Raw genomic sequence first — 21,909 nt, forward strand, 5'->3', positions numbered from 1 at the left:
AAAGGGGAGAGCATGCACATTAGAAAGGAAGAAGAAAGACTAAGGGTCCTAACTCAAAGGTTAATTTGTATGCTTTTTACATATAAAAGGGTATAAAAAGTGTATAGCAAGGGGAAGAGCATGCACATTGGAAAGGAAGAAGAAAGACTAAGCATCCTAACTCAAAGGTTAATTTATATGGTTACATGTAAAAGGGTGAAGTCAATGGTCAAAAAGATAACACATGGAAAGCACAAGGTAGCACATGTAGTGTGTGCAATTATAGACACATGGGTGGCACAAGGGTACACATATCTTGTGGGATGGATATCCATGATAGCTATAAAAGGATGTACTTAGATCAATTCTAATGTAAGATAATTATTGTGTATTTTGCCTTGAGTTAATCCATAGTTAATTGTATCATTTATCAAGCCATCTAGTTCTCTTAATCACTTGAATATGGGGTTAATTAGTTTTGATCCTCCATAGCTAAGCCCAGATCCAAGATTGAGGCATCCTCCTGGGTGAAGAAAGAAGACCATATTGTGTGCAGTTGACATAGTTAACTACTATGTTAACTATGTTTTTGAACGTTTCAACACGTTTTGAGCCCCCTTTTTGGTTTGTAAGTTTTTTGCAGGCACCCTCTATGAAGTGTTGATTTTAACAGTATATGCCTAATTTCTGGTTTGGTACAAAGTTACAGGGGAAATTTGGTTATAGAGGACACTCTATAACCAAATTTTAGTGTTAGCAAATTTATGTGTATGTGACTACAATGGCATTATTATATGTTTACATTATTGTTATTGTGAAAGCTAAATATTTTAGTTTTCCTACATAGAGGACACTCTATGTAGGAAAACTAAATATTTTAGTGTTAGCAGATTTATGTGTATGTGACTACAATGGCATTATTATATGTTTACATTATTGTTATTGTGAAGATTAGAGATCTGTTACAAGTGCGGAAGGTTTTGCAGGTACTATTGGTAAGTTGCTTCAAGTAAATATGTCTAACAGTCTATCATAGAATATGAGTGAGAAGCTAGACAAGAATAACTTCTAGGAATGGAAGTTCAAGATGACCAATCTCGTTATGAGAAAAGGATATTGGGACTCCATCACAAGTGTGATAAAAAGTATTTGGAGATTGACCCCTTAGCAAGTGTAGGCATATAAAATAGGGCATGAAAGAGATAAAAAGGTGTTGTATTAGTTGACTGTCAATGTGATAGATTTTATGATTGTGCATATATAAGATGCACAAATGCCTAAGGAGGCTTGGGACACCCTGGTGAATATGTATATCACAAACACCCAAGCTCGGAAGATGTAGCTAAAGCAGGAGATACATAATGTGACCAGAAGAAAGCTGAGTATAAATGATTACTTAGTGAGGGTCAAAGGACTCATAGATGCTCTTACTTCTATTGGATCACCAGGTAGATGATGATTATATTGTTTCAGTGACCTTGAATGGCCTTGGCAAGGAATACAACTAGTTTCACACCTCCATTGGAATGACCTTGAATGGCCTTGGCAAGGAATATTGCTAGTTTCACACCTCCATTAGAATTCGAGAGAACTTTCTTGATTTTAAAAAATTGATTGTTGTACTCATCTGTGATGAGGAGATGAATATTGGGGGAGGTTTATCCTCTAGAAATGAGTAAGCTTTCTACTCATAGATATAGGTAGAGGTAGAGGCAGATCATCATCTAGAGGCCGAGATGGAGGCCGTTTTAGAAATAGAAAGAGTGTCACGAGACCTTATGTACTTCTTGAAGAAATAATTAAAAACTCACAAATACATTAAAGATTAAAGCATAGACTTGAATCAAATTGATATGATAGAGCATAGCATAGCATAATACAAGAGAATTAGAACAACATCACCATCAAGACACTATTAATCTTGTGCACATTCACACATATAATAACCTTGTGCACATTCGCACATTCCATTTATTAAGCTAGTTTCTACACACATTTAATTAAGCATAAAAAATATGATAAAATATATACCTGTAATAGTCCTCTCGTTTGAGGAATCAAATGTTCTCAGTTGTATATAAGAAATCAAATAACACAAAATGATTATTAAGCATATTTTTTTAATGATTATTATGCATAAAAAATATGATAAAATATATACCTGTAATAGTCCTCTCGTTTGAGGAATCAAATGTTCTCAGTTGTATATAAGAAATCAAATAACACAAAATGCTATAACAACAACATCGTGCTCGTCGCTATCTATGTCAGAACCTGCAAGAGGTAAACTTAAAGGTCCGAACATGGCTCAGAGGCTCTTATGGACATGGAATACCACAAACAAACTCAGAGGTTCATTGACTGAGCATGGCTCAGAGGCACAAAGGCATGGCTCAAAGGCTCGGGTGAACATGGATTGCAACAATAAAACTCATGCGACACTAAAATCGGTGACCCTCGCACTCATCATCAAACCACAAATAATAATACGATATAATATGATATAGATAAGATCCCTTATGTATGACATGTGCACTGCTCATTACCTATCTCTTAAACGTAGACACATTTGTTGTTTCAATTAATTGTCCTTCTCTACAATCAGTCCCAATATGAAACATTGATAGGCACAAATACAACACACTTACCACTTGTTTCACTATGATGAGAGTATCATCATACACATTATCTAGCATGGAGTGTATTGCCACTTGTTACACTTTAATTAGCATGGCACATCTATCGCATAAACCACTTGTTATGCTTCGACCGTGTGTAGTTGTCTAGCATAGTCCACTTGTTTCACTTTGATCATAATACAGTTGTCAAGCATGGCACTAATTGTTTCACCTCAACAACATACACCCATCAAGCATGGTCTCAAGCTATACCAATAACACTAGGTAACCAGTAAAGTTAATGTGGGGTCACCCACGATACCAATTCACTAGCATGGTACACTAGCGTTTGGGCATCCCCGTTCAGCTAAAGGGTGAACATTATGTAACATCCCTCCTGCTTGGATAAGCAACTTACCTCAATTGCATGTTTACTTATTGCGATGAAGGGATATCAATTGTTGTATAATATATAAATTCAAGTTTCTTCTTTAATTGTAACAAAAGACATTGTATCAAGGAGTTCTATGTGTAATAAATTCTAGTGTCCCATACCACCAGAAATTATCCCACACAAATCTAGAGATAAGTATGTATCGGAATGCTTGAAAGAGGATTAATCTCGTGTCCCATACGACAAGACTAATACATAATGAAAAATTCATAAAGTATAATTCAAGATGGAAGGGTCAATTCCTCCAAGAAGTTCTACTTTTGATGCATATCTTGAAATTTACAAAAAGTGTTAAATAAATTTTATGGTAAGAACAATCAAATGAAATAAAAATATTACCTCAAGAGTCGGAGTAGTCCTCGTAGTAGAAGTCTTCTTCTTTGTCATCAAATTTTAGTACTTTTTTTTGCAAAATAATTTGAGAAGTGGTAATTTAAAAATTATAAAAGTAACAAACTTCTCTCATTGTCATTTGTTAGAAAGAAGCTTGTCGTGCTACTTTAAGTCGATGAAAAGGTAACCTTTAAAGCCGGTGATGGTTGACGATTACAAAAACCCTTGTGAAAGAATCGTGCTGCAAACCTTTGAAGAGTAGAGCTCAAAAATCCTCTTAAGCAAACCTTTGAAGAGTAGAGCTCAAAAATCCTCTTAATGGTTAAGGATAGTGGGGATGAAAAGCTTGAGATTTTGTTTTTTGGTAGTTAAAGCTTTTGTTGGAAAAGCTTATAAGCTTTAAAGAAAAAGCATTCACCACAATCAAGCAAGCCAACATTCACAAACACAAGCTTACAACCATAAACACAAGAGAGTGAGAGAGAGAAAGAAGGCAAGACTCAGTTGTGACAAATGGGATTGTCCCTTTTCATATTCCATGAATCATTTATATACATGAGCTCACTTTTTACAATGGCCGGCTGCCCATTTACAATTGGGGGCCCAAAATTGGCCTCCTAGCTCTGTGTACCTCTAGCTCATTCCTACTACCGGCATTACACAAGTCATAAGCTTGGTCATCCCACAGATCTTTTCTTAGTAAGCACTTAGCGCGGTTACATAATGATGGAATACAAGAAGCATAACCACACTTGAAAAATGATGTTAACTAGTGTGGTTAACATGCCCCCTCCCTAATTCAAGTCCATCCTCAGAGTTGGCAAGGGATCTAGCAAATAGTAGATCGAGTAAGCGTGGATGAAGTCTCGTTTCGCGGACGTGGGATATGGGGGGGCTCGATGGAAGACTCTGTAACTTGTACAGAAGGTGGTCTCCATCATATCTTCAAACATTAGGTGCCAGGCAGGCATCCACTGGATGCGCTCGTAAATAGCTGAAAAGTTGCTTCATAGTGGGGCCTTTGCTAAGGTCGAAGGCTAGGCCTTAATAGCCCTCGTGGTAGTGGCACAAATCTGGGAAGGTTTCCAAGAGAGTGATGATGAGGTTAAAAAACCGGATGGTGGCCACCACTACGGGATCCAGCACTTGCTTGTATCTACTATCGATGAAGGCGTGGATGCATTTGAGCATGGTGTCCTCAGTGCAAGGGTTATGGGGCGTTGGAGGAGCAAACCAAGGGAAGTTGTAGAGACTCTTTGGGTTCTTTGCTTGCTCCCGATGAAAAAGGTTACAGGCCCTGCAAGTGGCATATGGGAGGATATTTTGGATCAATGTGGAGTGGTCGTGGCACCTTACAATACTGTTCCTAGATGAATGGCTTGAGGAGGAAAGGACATTGCCAGGCTAGTTGCTTACCCATGAGTTCAAACGTGATGGGGCAAGTAGCAGGGCATGGGGCCTGTGGTAGCCTCCACATTGACGAGGGGGGTGCTCGTGCTTCCAGCTGTGATGTTTGGCATCGAGGTATGGCCACAAGACATGGATGTCCATGCGGTCGATCACCCTAGCAATGGTGGCCTCCTAGAGTTGTCGACTGAATAGGATGTTTGTTGCTTGCTTGAACTATGTGTGATCTAATGGTTCACACCAGTTGAGGGGGTTCAGCGGCGGGGGATCTACCTCTTCCTGCTCTCGCGGCGTGGGTGGGGGGGTTTCCCCTTCCTCCAAGGGTGTGGGGGAAGGGATGTCGAGGGGCGTTTGTGAGACGAAGATGGAGGGGTGGCTGATGATGAGGCAAGGGTGGCGAGGGTTGTGGTAAATAAAGGGGAAGGCCTTGGAGATGTCGAGGGTAAGTCTTTTATGGGTATGGGAAGGCCTAAGTGGAGATTCAGAGTGGTAGGTGGGAGGAGCTGGTGATAGAGGCAGAGTGGGGAGGTGAGGGGGTGTAGAGGATTGTGAGGGGAAGGGAGGAAGTGTGGTGGTGCTAGGTGGGGGTGGGGGGGTGGGGTGCTTGTACTGGGGTGAGATGGGCTGGGAGGAGGGGGTTGATGCAAGGGAGATGGGGGTGGGGGTCTGATGGGGGGATGGTTGCCCGGGCTCCTCCGTCGCTGTTGTCATCTTCGTTGGAGGAGGTGTTGTCAGGGATTTTGGGGTGGAATAAGGTTCGGGCTTCCACGGCATCTTGGGGGGTGAAATCCATGGGGAAGGCCATGTGGGAGTTGTCAAACTACATGATCCCCGTGGCATGTATTACCTCCATTTGAAGATGGCACCGCTGGTAAAGAATGAGGAGACCCTCAGCTGTATATGGCGTGAGCTCGTAGTGGACGGAGGGATTTGTATGCCGCATATACAAACAATATCCCATTCAGTGCGGTGGAGGTATCGAAGGGCGTCGGCTGTTTGGGGGGAGGAATATGGGTAAGGGCATAGCCCATATGGGACTGTGAGGTCGATTGGGTCAGTTTGCTCGGGGTTGGTTGCCCGAAGTGGAGGAGATTTTCCTAGTTCATGAGATTGGCTTGGAGTGGATGGGCAGGGATTTCAAAAAAGATAGTGGGGTGTGTAAAAGAAAGCTGGCCCTGAAAGAAAAAGGTTGCCAAGAGGGAGATGCTGTGAAGGGGTAGTTTGGTGAGGATATAGGATAATGTGGCTTGTGAGAGGGGTTCGTTAATGAAAATATCGTGTTGTAGCAAATTTACGTAAATGGTTCGGAAGTGAAGCTCAAGGAGTTGAGTTGGGTTCTAGGGGGAGATGGAAAGGATGGGGAGTTCAGTGGTGGCGGTGTCCATCATCAACGTGTCGACCTTTTTTTCGAGCACATTGGGGACAAGGCCAGATGGGGCGGTGGGCGACTTTGAGTTGAGACCTTTTTTTCAAGCACCCTGGGGACAGGGCTAGATGGGGTGGGTGGGGGTGGGGGTTGGGCAGCTTTGAGTTGAGACCTTTTTTTCAAGCACGTTGGGGACATGGCTAGATGGGGTGGGTGGGGGTTGGGTGGTAACCATTAGCACGTCAACGTTTTTTTTCGAGCACGCTAGGGACATGGCTAGATGGGGTGGGTGGGTGGGGATTGGGTGGCCCGAGATTCCGGGACTTTGAGTTGAGAGGTTTTGTGGTGGTGGGCTTCCTCTGCGACCTCACGGTACTGCTGGTGGAAGGCAAGGTTGTGAGTGTTTCTTTAGCTTTGGCCGCTCGTTGATGGAGGTCCTATGCTTCGGTGTGGGCAAGGGATAGCAGTGCCTGCTATTCTGCTTCGTGTGCCGCTTGGAACTTTTTGAAGCTCTCAGAGCGAGGAGAGGGTGTTGGTGGCCAAGATTTATCTCAATCATTCAGTGCCTGTTGGAGGTTGATGGTGGCAACAGTGGCACTATAAAGAGCTTGCTAACTCTGTTGCTCTTGGGCCTTTGCAAGCAACATCTATTGCTGCGCTCGCCAGTTTCTACTCCCTATACATGCAATCCATAATCTGGCTAATAAGCTCTCTTGCCAAGTGTGAGAAGCCTTGGGTGAAGTTTGGCACTTTCCCATGCAATGAACGGATGCCACCACCCAACCACTAGAATCGGTAGAACCAGACAATTACTCACCCACCCATAATTGAATGCCTTTTATAACTTTTGCTTTCGAATACAGATATGCACACACTCCTCTTAAAATTTTAACTTTTAAAACAATCCATTGACAAACAGTTATTGGTTACAGATGTCATAACTCAAAATTTCCATCCAGTCCCTTGTTTCTCAAAAAAACAAAATCACTCTGGACTCTCCGTTAAAACCAGCTGGTCAGCAACAAGATCCAATATAACAGATTACAATAATCATTTGTCCATCATACATATCTTCCACGACATACACATGGGTGTCCTAGGCACCGCGAGCCCGTGCACCGCCTAGCCAGAACCCTCCAGGATCCTCCTTAGGTGTCCTGGCACTTCACTCAGGGGCGCTTCGTTGGCCCTCGTCCATCGTACCAAAAGCGCACCATTTTAACCGTACCGAGGCTGGTCAAGTACTGGGCAGGCTTTGCCGCGTGAGCTGTCCTTTGAACACTCCCTGCCAGCTATTGCAACCGAACTTCCCTTAGAAAAACACATACCAAATGCTCAATCCAGCATTCTAGCGTAAGACAATCCTTTAAGAAAACAGGGTTTCTATGCAAGTTTTCAGTTTGATTTTCTTTTGAATACAATGAGTATATCTTAAATCAGTATCCCCAAAAACATCTTGATCGTAATTCTGAATTCCACAACAAAATTCCTCGAATTCTGTAACCTTGATCCACAGATCAATTCAAAGGGTCTCATACTTAGTTTCAGATTTGGCGGGAGTTTTGAGGGTTTCATAAACTGGTCACATCTTCTTTCCTTAAAACTGACGAAGAGTTTGGTCTTGGTCATAGTCTGATTCAGGGTTCGAGTCTGATAAGATTTTTCCTGAACTATCTTTCTCGAAAAGGGGGTGATATTTTAGTTACTATTTTACTGAATTTCATTCATAAATATTCACTTAATTGATTTCTAAATTAATTACGAATTTCGATGAGGAATAAATTAATCATTTATCTGAATATTTTGACTTCGATAGATTTTTTGAATTTTCTCTTTACAATCCGAGTGAATATAAAATGATAGAAATTTCTCTCTCAGAGTATTTACTTATTCATTTATCAAATACTCATAGAAATTAAACATAAAATTAAAAAGAATTCTAATTTTGATTTAAAAATTCTTTATGCATCTATTTATGCATAAAAATCAACGTCAATGGGAATAACACTTTTATATAAAAGAAAATCCTTTTATGCATAAAATCAATTTTATTAGGAGTAACACTTTTAAAATAAAAAGAATTTCTTTATGCATTTATTTATGCATAAAAATCAATTTTTACAAGAATAATGCTTTTATAATAAAATTTTCTTTATGCATCTTTATATGCATAAAAAATAAATTTAATGAAAATAACACTTTTATAATTAAAAAAATCATTATACATCTTTCTATGCATAGAAATTAAATTCAATGAAAATAACACTTTTATAATAAAAAAAATTCATTATGCATCTTTCTATGCATAGAAATTAAATTCAATGAAAATAACAGTTTTATAATAAAAATTTCCATTATGCACCTTTCTATGCATAGAAATTAAATTCAATGAAAATAACACTTTTATAATAAAAAATTCCATTATGCATAGAAATTAAATTCAATGAAAATAACACTTTTATAATAAAAAAATTTCCATTATGCATCTTTCTATGCATAGAAATTCAATTCAATGAAAACAACACTTTTATAATTAAAAAAATTCCATTATGCATCTTTCTATGCATAGAAATTAAATTCAATGAAAATAAAACTTTTATAATAAAAGAAATTCCATTATGCATCTTTCTATGCATAGAAATTAAATTTAATAATTAATATCAGTGATATCCATGCATATTCATAGGTGAATATGTACATGGAGTAAATTAGAATATTTCTTTTAGAATGCACAAACAGTGGGAATTACTCTTTTAGAATAACATAAAAATAAACTTTCTTTTCCACAAAATTCAAGAAAATTTTGCCATAACCTCCTTTGTATGGCTGACCATTTCTCATTTTTAACATTCTATTTTCAATTTAAATTAACCCCAATTAGATATAAAGGACTCTAATCTACACAATTTTTAATTTCCAAGAGAGTAAACAATAAGAAAAGTTTAATCAATCTTTTTTTTAATCATTCTAGGATAAAGAAGGGGGTGGCCTTTTCATCAAGGCATAGCATTAGAAGTTACTTCAATTAACTAAAAAAACAAAAAAATTAAGAAAACCATAAATTAAAAATTAAAAAGTAAGAAGAATTTACCTTACATTGGAGTTTGTAAGCTTTCCTTTGGCTTGAGGGATTGAGGGTTCTACTCTTGTTTGAAGCAAGAGTGGCCACCAATTACTTTGGAGAGGATTAAGTCAAAAACAATTGAATTATCAAAAAAATTCAATGTAATTGGCTTTGGGTAAGAGTAGAGTAACAGTGCATAAACACTATTAAGCTTTTACAAAGGGGGAGGCTTCTATTTATAGGAAAAAGTGAGCCTCAAACCAAGAAAACCAATTCTAGAATTTTCCAAATCAGTTTGGTAAATTTTTGACCATTTTTGGGTCAGTTCAGCTTACTTTTTGCCATCTAATCAAATAAAACATCCTTGCTTACCCTCAATTTACATGTAGCAGGATTATAACATCTATATCCCCTTTTACTCAAAGGAATACCCAATAAACACACATTTTTTTGCCTTTGGATCTAGCTTAATACGTAACTCATCTGGCATATGCACATATGCAATACATCCAAAAACTACAGATCAGGTTTCTTGCCAGTAAAATTCTCCTCTGGCATTACATCATGTATGGCTGTAATAGGAGTCATGTTCATGATATAAACTGATGTAGACACAGCTTTATCCCAATAGCTATGCGGCTTATTTTTCTCTGCCATCAATGCTCGTGCTATCTCTGCAATGTACATGTTTTTCTGTTCAGCAACTCCATTTTATTGCGGAGTGTATCTACATGTAAACTGTCTTTGAATGCCATTCTTTTTCATAAGAAATCAAAGAACTCATTGGAGAAGTATTCTCACCCTCCTTCTAATCTTAGGCACTTCACATGCTTTCTTGTCTGCTTTTTAGCCATCACTTTGAAATTTTAAAAATGAGTGAGAACTTCACTCTTCTCCTTCATGAAATACACCCACACTTTCCTTGTGTGGTCATCAATGAATGTTACATAGTACTAGCCACCCATAGACATAGTCATCACCACAAGACCCCATACATCTGAATGCACAACATCGAGTAAATTCCTATTCACATTTCTGTCATGTGGAAATACATGCTTTGTTTGGTTTCCAAATTGACATGCTTCACATACTTGCTACATACCTTCAACCTTAAACTTAGGCAGCCTTGTCACAATTTCTTTAGTTTGCATACACTTCATTCTTTGCACATTTACATGCCCAATTCTCTTATGCCAAATGTCTATATCTATAACAACTCCTAAACTATTTGCAAACATTACAGCACTCACTTCAGGCATATTCATATTCAATGTAAACATTCTATCCACTTTGTTGCCTTTTGCAACCAACCTCCTGCACTTACCTTTAAAGTCTTCTACATAATAACCATCAGGGTTAAACTGGACCTGCAAACCCTGCTCAATCATCTAGCCAACAGAAACCAGATTCTTTGTAATGTTCGAAACATGAAGTACATCTGCAAGGTACTTCACCTTACCATCCTGCATAGATAATGGCACATCTCCAACATGGGCAATCGGATGAGCATTATCATCCCATGTTTCTACTTTGAGCTAAATAATAGCTTTGTAATTGTAATTAGGAATGGAATCCACTCCAAAAACATGAGTATCATGCTCCATTAGGGGTGGATTAGAGTGGGATATTTAATTGTGTTCATGGATTCCATAAATTTTCATATTTTTTCATGCATTCTTTGAACTGGTAGCTTAAAAGCATGCAAGTCCATTAAAAATAATCAAAAATATAATTACACACTATTAATCACACCCCATCAAGTCCAAAAAATCTCAATAAAAAGCTAAGCCAAACCAATTATTAGGTTGGGGATGTGAGCCCACAGTCTTGCACAAAAATACGTGAGTATGGACATGTGAGACCTAAGTTTAGACGCATGAGTCTAGATACATGAGCCATGAGTCTATACACATGAGTCTGGACACCTAAGCTTGGAGATGTGTGTCTAGAGGTAGGTATACCTGACATCAAAGACCTATAAAATTATCTTTACTTCTCAATGAGAAATGTTGAGATAATGAGCACAACTACTGTGGATATAGATGACATGCTAGGATGACAGCTCTACACTTATGACAGTGTTGTTGTTGGTAAGATTATGATTGATATGCCACCAATGGTTTAGGCTGACAAATCCACTTTGGTTTACTAGAGTTATGGCATAGTTATAGTGCCAACTCATGTAGTTGGGTTCACACTATGGAACTTGTATGTTTAAGTAGTTGAGTACTTTCACAGACAATAAACACTCATTAGAGAAAAACTAAGAAATCATTAGAGAAACTAAGAAATCATTTATATTTCCTCAATGTTTAAAGATGCTTGGTATTAAAGCTAGAGAAAATAAGAATCATTAAAGGTAGAAATGGCTAGTGGACGTCTAGAGTTCTCTAAGTCAAAGGGACACAAAAGATTCCATTTCTCCTTGATGGCCACCCTTAATCGCAAGCTTTCAAGTTTATCCCTTTAGGAATCTATCTTTCATGGCATCTTGCATATGGATTGGCGTAGTAGGAATGATGTTGACACTCATTATATAAGATGGGACATGTATCCTCCAATAGAGTGCAAGGAAATAGGGTTCATGTGGTAGTGCCATGTTACATGTAGTTAAAACTTCCCACCATTTAGTCAACAGTCGTAAAAAAGGCTTAGCCTTGTGTGTTGTGAAATTGAATAAAGTTGATAACAAGTCTCCAAAAATTGGAACCTCAATGGCTTAGTAAGGCCATGCTACATGTCGTTAAAGATACCCATACCATTTAGTCAAAGGTCTTGAAAAATGATTAGCCTTGTATGTTGTGAAACTTGTTAAAATGTTGAATTAATGTGCAAAAGAGCTATGGAGGCTCAAAGACTAGAGCTAAGTTAAAACACATGATAAAGAAAAATAGTGGAAAATGATGTACACACAAGAGTGAACACAAGGTTAGGAAAAATAGATTGATACATTGATTCATAGTCAAGTGCCCTTTTATAGATTCCACACAAAACCATTACCACTTATTAGTGGTTTTATCAAACAAGTGGTATTGCACAAAACTAGGTGGTAGAGAAGCTTCACCCCCACAAGCTAAGTGATTTGGTCCCTTTCACATGTACATGGTCCATTTGGCCCCATCCTTCTAGGTATGTGTTTGGTGCATATTTCAACACCCCCCTTCAAACACATAATCATTATAACATTATTGATAATCTTTAATGACTCACCATAGCTTATACTTACCTAACAATCATGCTAGATGATTTCCCTCTTACTATGACTTCTTACCATGACCATACAAGTTGCTAGGTAGGAGTAGTTGGGCTAGAGGTTTAATGGTTGATTTATGAAGATTTACAACACTTATGTAAAGTTGGGCATTAAGAGTTTGGGGCTGGTCCCAAGACATGATCTAGAGAAGATAGTCACTATGCATGGTGAGGGCTTCATGATGCCCCTTGTTGCCCTCCTTTTTGGTTCTCCATGCTTTTCATCTTGATCTCCATACTCTGCATAACGTAGGCCTTTTGAGCCTTCTTTTGAAAGAAAAAATATTTCTCAATGTGTTTAAGTTTGTAAAAAAAATCACAAATGATTGAAGAGTTATACTTAGCCTTCCCTTGTAGCCTTTGCTTGATGTGTAGAGAGCCACTTCATTTGATGAAGTGTTAGACAAGGTGTCCCCTTCTGGTTTGATCTTTAGCTTCTTCTCTTCCTCCAAAAGAGAAGCTTCAACATCAACAAGCTTTGTGATAGGAATGTTGGTCAAAGTTGTCACAATGTTGTCGAAATCGAGAGGCAATGACTTGAGTAGCACCACAATGGCAATGTCTTCATCCACCTTTAGTGAAATGCCTGCAAGTTGGATCATAAGACTTTTCATATGGCTAAGATGAAATATAAGAGAAGTTATAGACTTCCAATCAAGGCTAAAAAACTCAATGAACAAAACAAACTTAGAGCTCCTAGATTGAGCCCCAAATAGGGTATCCAATCGATCCCATGAAGCCTTGGAGGATTCACACCCATCCACATGGTGAATGTATGTGTCATCTAACTCAAGAGTTATGATGGCTCTTGCTTTGTCATCTCAAGTTTCCTATGGTGGAACAGTAGCTTGGTCCCTTGGCTTCTTCCCATTTCCACTTGTGATGCTCCATAGGCCTTTCTTCATGAGGATGAGCTTGATGTGGGTTTGCTAAGTGTGGAAGTTTTACCCCCCCTTGAAGCGGAAGGTAGTATCACATGAGGCCATTAGGGTTAAGAGTGTTGAGCAACACACTTGAGAGTAAGTATTGAAAAGGGCTAACTCAAACTTGAGTCACCTTGAAGATTGAAGCTCTTGGTGAATGAGAGATTTGAACTAGAAGCTCATGAAAGGCTTAGAAGAGGCTTGGATTTGATTTCAAGAAACTTGTTGGGGCTTGCAATGGAGGCCAAGAACAATATTAAGATAGAATCAAGGGACAAATCTCAGAGAGAAAGCTGGATTAGCTAAAACAAGGAAAGATTAATGATAATTAATCACTAATGAAGATTATAAGAGCATGTGGCTATGGTTGCGAAAAACACAACTCTGATAAAGAGCTTAGTTCTCCTACCTGAGATGACTATTAGCCAAGCCCTCTTAGGGCAAGCAAGGTCTCCCTTGTAGGTGCACCCACGACTAAGAGAGGAATTAGGTGATGGCAACTTGTAGACTTGGCATCATTCATTGTATGACCAGAAAACATATGATTTTGGGGGAGGCGATAATGGCACAACACACACAACCTAATCCGCATAATTTACGTGCCAGGCTGGGGCACCTAGAGCTAGGGAAGATGTTACATTATCGTATTCAACACCATAGCACAAGAGGGCAAGGAGCTCTAGTCACCACCCAACCATAGAGGAGAATGTGGATAACACCACACTCTCGGGCACTTATAGGGGTCTGCCTGCCCAGCTCGCCCAAGTGCTCCAACTTGGGCACCCTCACCCCTAGACCCGGATGCGCCCATCATCTATGCTCTGGCATATGGACTCCGCATCTGGTCGAGCTCCCATGTGTTGTTACAAGCTACGTGGCATTATCCCCCCCCCCTTCTAAAGATTTTTCATTCACGAAACAAACTGGGGAAAGTTGTTAGTAAGCATATATAGTTTTTCTCACTTGAGACCTTTTCTAACCTATCCTTCCACTTAACAATTTCTTATTGGTACACCGTACACCTCATGTTCTGGTCTTTGAACCTAAGAATTCTCCTTGGTTCATGTGGAAGTGCGGTAACTCCAAGAACTCAACTAAAACTTTAAGACAAACCACATTGTCTTGGTGATACATTGTTTTCACATGCCACTAACATGAAAAACTAGGAGTACTCGAGATCTCTCCTTGGTTCATGTGGAAGTGCAGTAACTCTAAGGACTCTACGACAACTTTAAGACAAACTACATTGTCTTGGTGATACATTGTTTTCACATGCCACTAACATGAAAAACTAGGTGTGCTCGAGAGCTCTCCAACAACTCAAGTTTGTAGACTACACTACCAACCATTTGTAAACTACACTACCAACCATTTGTAAACTATGCTACTAAATATTTGTAGACTACACTACCAACCACTCAAGTTTGTAGACTACACTACCAACCATTTGTAAACTACGCTACTAAATATTTGTAGACTATGCTACCATGCTATGCCACCAAGTTGTTGAATCTTCTCCTTGCATGGATCTACAGCCATTGGAGATCTAGACTAGAGTCCATAAAATAACATAAATGTAGCAAATCTAGTCATGAACAATAAAAAATTAGATTCCAAAGGTAAGAGGTACTCCTCTCCACCAAATTATTCATCTATGCACAAGCATATACTCTAGAACCTTGTTCGATTTTTAGTTTGACCACCATCAATCTATGGAGGGTTGACCTCACTCTTACTTAGAGTGATATTTAACCTTTGATGAGACTATCAAACTTTCTATCTCTACCCAACACTATATCTGTGAGCAGGCCATATAGTTTGTAGAGATGTTTGATATTAAAGTGCTCAGATGTTTGATATTAAAGTGCTCAGATGTTTTCACATCTTTTAGTTGGTAAAATGTTTACCTTTTTACTTTTCCCTTCAAGAAAAGTTTTTGTCCACAAAAATAGTTTAGAAAGTTGTAAACAAATGTGTGTGTGTAGACCATATGGTCATCTACGTCTGTAACTTTCCTAAGTACTATGACAAGGAAAGTACTATGACCAATGAAACATGCAACACTTGTGTTTGATCTAGAACACCAAACCATATTTTTCACTTGTAACTATGAAAGATGTCAATAAAACACAAATTGCTACTAAGGCATCGAATAACATCATGCCTTTAGTGTAAGATTCCTCCCCAGCCTCTCAAGATGTCCAGCATCTTCCCCTGTAATCAAATCCCTCTTCAAAAATATAAAAGATCTTGTTTCTACCAGATTTGGTCTAGAGAGAGAAAATATTCTAGAGAGAGAATATTTAGATTTTAAATATTTTTAGATGGAAAAAATTCTCATCTTATTAAAATAAGTTCCCCTGAAACAGAAGTTCAAAAAGAATTCCAGAAGGTGCATTAGAAATTCAGTATAATCTGTTTAAGAGGCATTATCCTGGGGGTGAAGATTTTTTCGAAATTTTAAATTAAGGTTCCCATGGACCAATAAGATTCATCCAAATGTAGGGAGGAGATAAATGAAGAAATAAAAGAAAAATCCCCCAAAAATGAGTAAGTACTCACATAAGATGAAGAGTTGACTAGGGACAAGGTTAATAGTTAAAAAAGGGAGATATTTAGAAGTAATGATGCATTTTTGACACCTCTGCATGGGGGAATTCCCCTCATGAAGGAGGCGCCTATTTCACATGCTTGAATGAGTTTTAAACTCCCAAATAATGGGATATTTTTATCTCTCCTCTCTCCTGTTTCAACTAGATCCAAAAAGTGAGCAAAACTGACCTAAAAATGGTCAAAAATTAACCAAACTGATCTGGAAAATTCTAGAATCAGTTGGCTTGGTTAGAAGCTCACTTTTTCCTATAAATAGAAGCTCTCCCCTTTGTTAAAACTTAATAGTGTTTTGCACTGTTACCCTGTCTCTCTCCCAAGTGCCAAAAACAGTGAATTGTATTCATAATTCATTAGTTTTTGACCTTCCTTCTTCTAGAAGATTGGTGGCCACTCTTGTCTCAAACAAGAGTTGAACCCTCAAACCATCAAGCCAAAGGAAAGCTCTCAAAATTCATTAGTAAGTTGGTAATTCTTCTCTTTTCCATTTATTTTATGGTTTTTATGGTTTTTTATGCTTTTTGTCTTCTCTAAAATTGTAAGTGATGTTATGCCTCATTGCAAAAGGCATTCCCCTCTCTTCTCTAGTAAATCCAACCAATTCTCTATCCTAGGTAAATGATTAATGATTAAAGTCAAGTTTTTTATAATGTTTATCTTAAATAAGTAGAAACATGTTTACTTTAGAATAATTTCAATACTCTTGGTGCACTTTTAATTAATTTTAGAGACTTCAAAATTGAAAAATGGTCAGCCATACAAAGGAGGTTATGGCGAAATTTTTGGAAATTAGTGAAATAAATTTCATCTTTTATTATTCTAAAAGAGTAATCCTTATGGTTTCTATATTCTAAAGTATCATTTTCATGCATAGAAGATGCATTTTGATTATTTGTATAAAAGAAAATTAGTATTATTATAAAAGTATTACTTTCATTATATTTGATTTTTATGCATAAAAGATTTTTTTTTAAATTATAAAAGTGTTGCTTTTATCATATTTGATTTTTATGCATAAAATATTTTTTTTTAATTTTATTATAAAAGTGTTACTTTTATCATATTTGATTTTCATGCATAGAAGTATGCATAAAAGATTAATTTTTATAAAAGTGTTACTTCTATCATATTTGATTTTCATGCATAGAAGTATGCATAAAAGATTATTTTTTTAATTATAAAAGTGTTACTTTCATCATAAATGATTTTTATGCATAAATGGGTGCATAAAAGATATTTTTTATATTAAAATTGTGATTTTCATCATAAATGGTTTTTATGCATAAATGGATGCATAAAAGAATTTTTATATTAAAAGTGTAATTTTCATCATAAATGGTTTATATGCATAAATGGGTGCATAAAAGATATTTTTTTTAATTAAAAGAGTGATTTTCATCATAAATGATTTTTTTTAATGATGTTAAAAGTGTGACTTTCATCATAATTGGATTTTATGCATAATTAGATGTATATAGAATCTTTATAATTAAATAAGGGTTCTCCTTAATCCTCTATTTAATTTTCATAAAAATTAAAAAAAATAAATAAGTAGATAATTTGTGAGAAGAAATGCTACCGTTTCATATTCACTAAGATGGTAATGAGAAAATTCAATTAAACTATTGAAGTCGGAGATTGAGATAAATGATTATTTTATTCCTCATAAGAAATTCATGTTTTAGAAATCTGTAAGCAAATATTCGTCGGAACGAAATTTAGAAAAAGAGAAATTGAAATAGTACCTTTCGAGAAAGATAGTTTAGGAAGAACCTTTCTAGACCCAAACTCTGATTCTGATTATTGACCAAGACCTAATTCCTTTGTCAATGACGGTGTGCTCAGTTCTTCAGGAAAAATGCACTCAAAACACCCACCGAATCTGAAACTAAGTTAAGACTTTTGATTTTGATCTGAGGATCAAGTTGACAAAATTCGAGGAATTCTGCTTGGAATTCAGAACTGGATCTAGAAGTATTGAGATACGGATTTAAGATTATTCATAGTTTTCAAACAAAAATCAAAACTGAAAACTTGCATAGAAACCCTGTTTTCTTAAAAGACTATCTTACGCCAGAATGTTGGAGGAAGCATTTGGCATATATGTTCATCTAAGGGAAGTTTGGTTGCAACAGCTGGCGGGGAGTGTTCGAGGGACAGCTCACGCGGCAAAGCCTGTCGAGGTCTTGACCAGCCTCGGTATGGTTAAAATGGTGCGCCTCCGGTACGATGGATGAGGGCCGACGAAGCGGTCCCTCATTGAAGTGCCAAGACACCTAAGGAGGATCCTGGAGGGTTCTGACCAGGCGATGCACGGGCTCGCGGTGCCGAGGACACCCATACGTATGTCGAGGAAGATATTGTATGATAGACCAATGTTATTGTAATCTATCACTGGATCTCGTTGTTGACTCGCTGGTCTCAACGGAGAGTCCAGAGTGATACTGTTTTGTGAGAAACAAAGACTCAATGGAAATTTTGAAGTATGACATGTGTAACCAGTAAATTGTTTGTCAATGGATTGTTTTTATTGAAGTTTTAAAGAGGAGTGTGTGCGTATCTGTTTTCTAAAGCTAAAGTTAAGAAAGGCATTTCATATATGGGTGGGTGAGTACTTGTTTGGTTCCATCGATTCCAGTGGTAGGGTGGTGGCTAACCCATGGGCCGGATGGGGTTAGGCTGGAATCATGGAGTTTTAATAATCAAACTGAAAAATCTTAGGATTACGCTAGGCTTCGAGTAGATAGTTAATGCCTGATAAATTTCTTGATTGAGTGGATCAACGGCTGTGCCTAATCTTGATTAGGAAAAAAGCGTTGAATTGCTCAGATGATCAAATTATATCAGTGATAGTTTCCTTCTATCTAGTTTATTCAAGTGAAGGATAGTTTAGATTTTGAGCTCGTTAGAAAACTCGTTAAGAAAAATTCAAAAAGGTGGAATCGTCCCCGCTTTCCGGGCATGGGAAATTTTCCCGGTTTTGGTTTTCGGAGTGACCACCACCAACCTAGTCTCGTGCCTGGATATTCATGGGCAAGGCCCCGAGTGAGAAACCCTGCCCCGCGCATGAGGGGGCTACTTCCGCTATCAGCTACCGATAATTCGACCTGCGGAGGGGGCAGTGGGATCCTACATTTAGTATACACCAGCACCAGAAGTTCTCAAATCCTCAAGAATCTCATAATAATGAATGTGCTCCGACATCCAAATAATTCCTTTGCATGTCCTATGATATCAAAGATGTTTTTCTCTTGTGGGGTTAGAAACCACATGGACTTTAATTTAACAAATTTGTGTAACTGTTATACAAGTCTTTAGCAAATTGTTCTATAATGTGGTAAAGTTTAATTGGCCATAGAGTTTAAGGAAAGGTATACTTTCCTCTCTCCAAAAGTTCTTGTGTTCTTCCAAGAACCATTTACACATCTTGCAAATGAAGATGATTTCCACATAGATAGCATCAATGTGATGTATAGTGTCTAGGCACTACTAGAAAATCAAAAGTAACATGCACCAATGAGAGTACCACTCACATAGATAGCATCAATGTGATGTATAGTGTCTAGGCACTACTAGAAAATCAAAAGTAACATGCACCAATGAGAGTACCACTCCCAGCCCACCACGACTAGATACATGCCTATCCACATGTTCACTCTTGCATAACGAGTGCTTGGCAATACATATCTATGTCTCTATGGCCAACCATGTCTCAATGTTTATGGGCTATCTATGGTCACATCCAAAATCTAATAGCACCATCCAGACACACCTCTATAAGTGTGGTCTCACTAGACACCTCTACTATGTGAAACAATATTGTAAACCATTTCAATTATGGAAAATGATCTACAATAAAGTGATAAATGAGAAATTGTTTATCGCTTACCCAGTCTGTATACACATATGCTATGATATGTGGATTAGGTATGCCTCCAATACACCTTACACTGATAGACAAACAAAATCAATCTCTGTACTTTGAGACTGCTTTGACATGAATAACACAACATCCAATCTGTGTTCAATACCAATATGAAGTCTGGCGTATAACAAATCTTTGTTGCCTCCCCATGACAGTGGAAATGCACTACCTACCCGTATAGGTGGCAATATACTATCCAACTGTAACCGATGACAACAAAAATTAACGGGTCCTTGTACGCACTTCATGACAGTGGCAATGCACTACCTACCTATATAGGTGGCAATATACTACCCAACTGTAACCGATGACAACAAAAATTAACTGGTCCTTGTACGCACTTCATAAACATATTACAAAACATAAATGTGTATGATTATTCTTTTTCCTGGTTAAGTAAACAAGAACAACATACACTTTACCCTATCTATCAAAACACCAAATCTTTCCCTCGATTTGGTTAACTCCATACTCCTCTAAATAGTAACTATGTACCCATGAATATACCCTTCTCAAGTTGGGATATTTATGTTTATCGCTTACCCAGTCTGTATACATATATGCTATGATATATGGATTAGGTATGCCTCCAATTATGGAAAATGATCTACACTAAAGCAATAAATGAGAAATTATTTATCGCTTACCCAGTCTGTATACACATATGCTATGATATGTGGATTAGGTATGCCTCCAATACACCTTACACTGATAGACAAACAAAATCAATCTCTATACTTTGAGACTGCTTTGACATGAATAACACAACATCCAATTTGTGTTCATTACCAATATGAAGTCTGGCATATAACAAATCTTTGTTGCCTCCCCATGACAGTGGAAATGCACTACCTACCCGTATAGGTGGCAATATACTAACCAACTATAACCGATGACAACAAAAATTAGCGGGTCCTTGTACGCACTTCATGACAGTGGCAATGCACTTACCTACCTGTATAGGTGGCAATATACTACCCAACTGTAACCGATGACAATAAAAATTAACCGGTCCTTGTACGCACTTCATAAACATATTACAAAACATAAATGTGTATGATTATTCTTTTTCCTAGTTAAGTAAACAAGAACCAACATACACTTTACCCTATCTATCAAAACACCAAATCCTTCCCTCGATTTGGTTAACTCCATACTCCTCTAAATAGTAATTATGTAGCCATGAATATACCCTTCTCAAGTTGGGATATTTACAGAGCCGTCTTTAACAAGATGCTCCAGCATCAAATTATTGTTGATCCAACATCTAATCAACAACTATGCCAATCTCTGAACTCTACGGTTCAGTATCCAACTATGAGTCCCACTAGGTCCCACCACTAGGCAGTGATAAAGGCTGTAGAATTAAGTGTACAAATAGCGAAGTTCTTTAAGAACTTGCCCTAAATATTTGTAAATCCACCTTATGGCTAACTGCCATGCCTGAGCATAGCATGAAAACACTTCCATGCCTACCCAAAATACACACTGAACACTCTTGGCAATTTGGCCACACCAAATTGACAAGGTCAAAGCTTTATCTAGAAAATCAAGCACCTAAGATATGTGACTTTCCATAAAATTTGAGCTCAATGGAAGTCAACACCCAATATCGGTTAAAATATACTATCACTTTTTTCCCCAACAAGTTTTATCACCCCCATTTGACACAAGGTCAAGTGGGCATAAAGGGTCCACCCTCCTTGAGTGCTCCGTCTCAGTCATAACCCAAGAGATTTGTTTGATCACTTCAAATCAGTGCTCACTCTTATTCTCATAGAAACCTCAACTAATCACTCTGGATTAGCACACCTTTCTAATTATGAAGGCGATGATTGTTGGAAAGTGCACACGTATACAACAATACCATGCCAAAGTATAAAAAACGATCAAGATAATTGCTAGGCATTCCATACTAGCCTCAAGATCAAGATTTTTGTAATCACTCTAGATTAATGGCAAATCTAGTGTGCCTTGT

The sequence above is a fragment of the Cibotium barometz genome, chromosome 60 (genome assembly GCF_041138505.1).
Source record: "Cibotium barometz isolate CiBa-2024 chromosome 60, ASM4113850v1, whole genome shotgun sequence".
Classification (NCBI taxonomy): domain Eukaryota; kingdom Viridiplantae; phylum Streptophyta; class Polypodiopsida; order Cyatheales; family Cibotiaceae; genus Cibotium; species Cibotium barometz.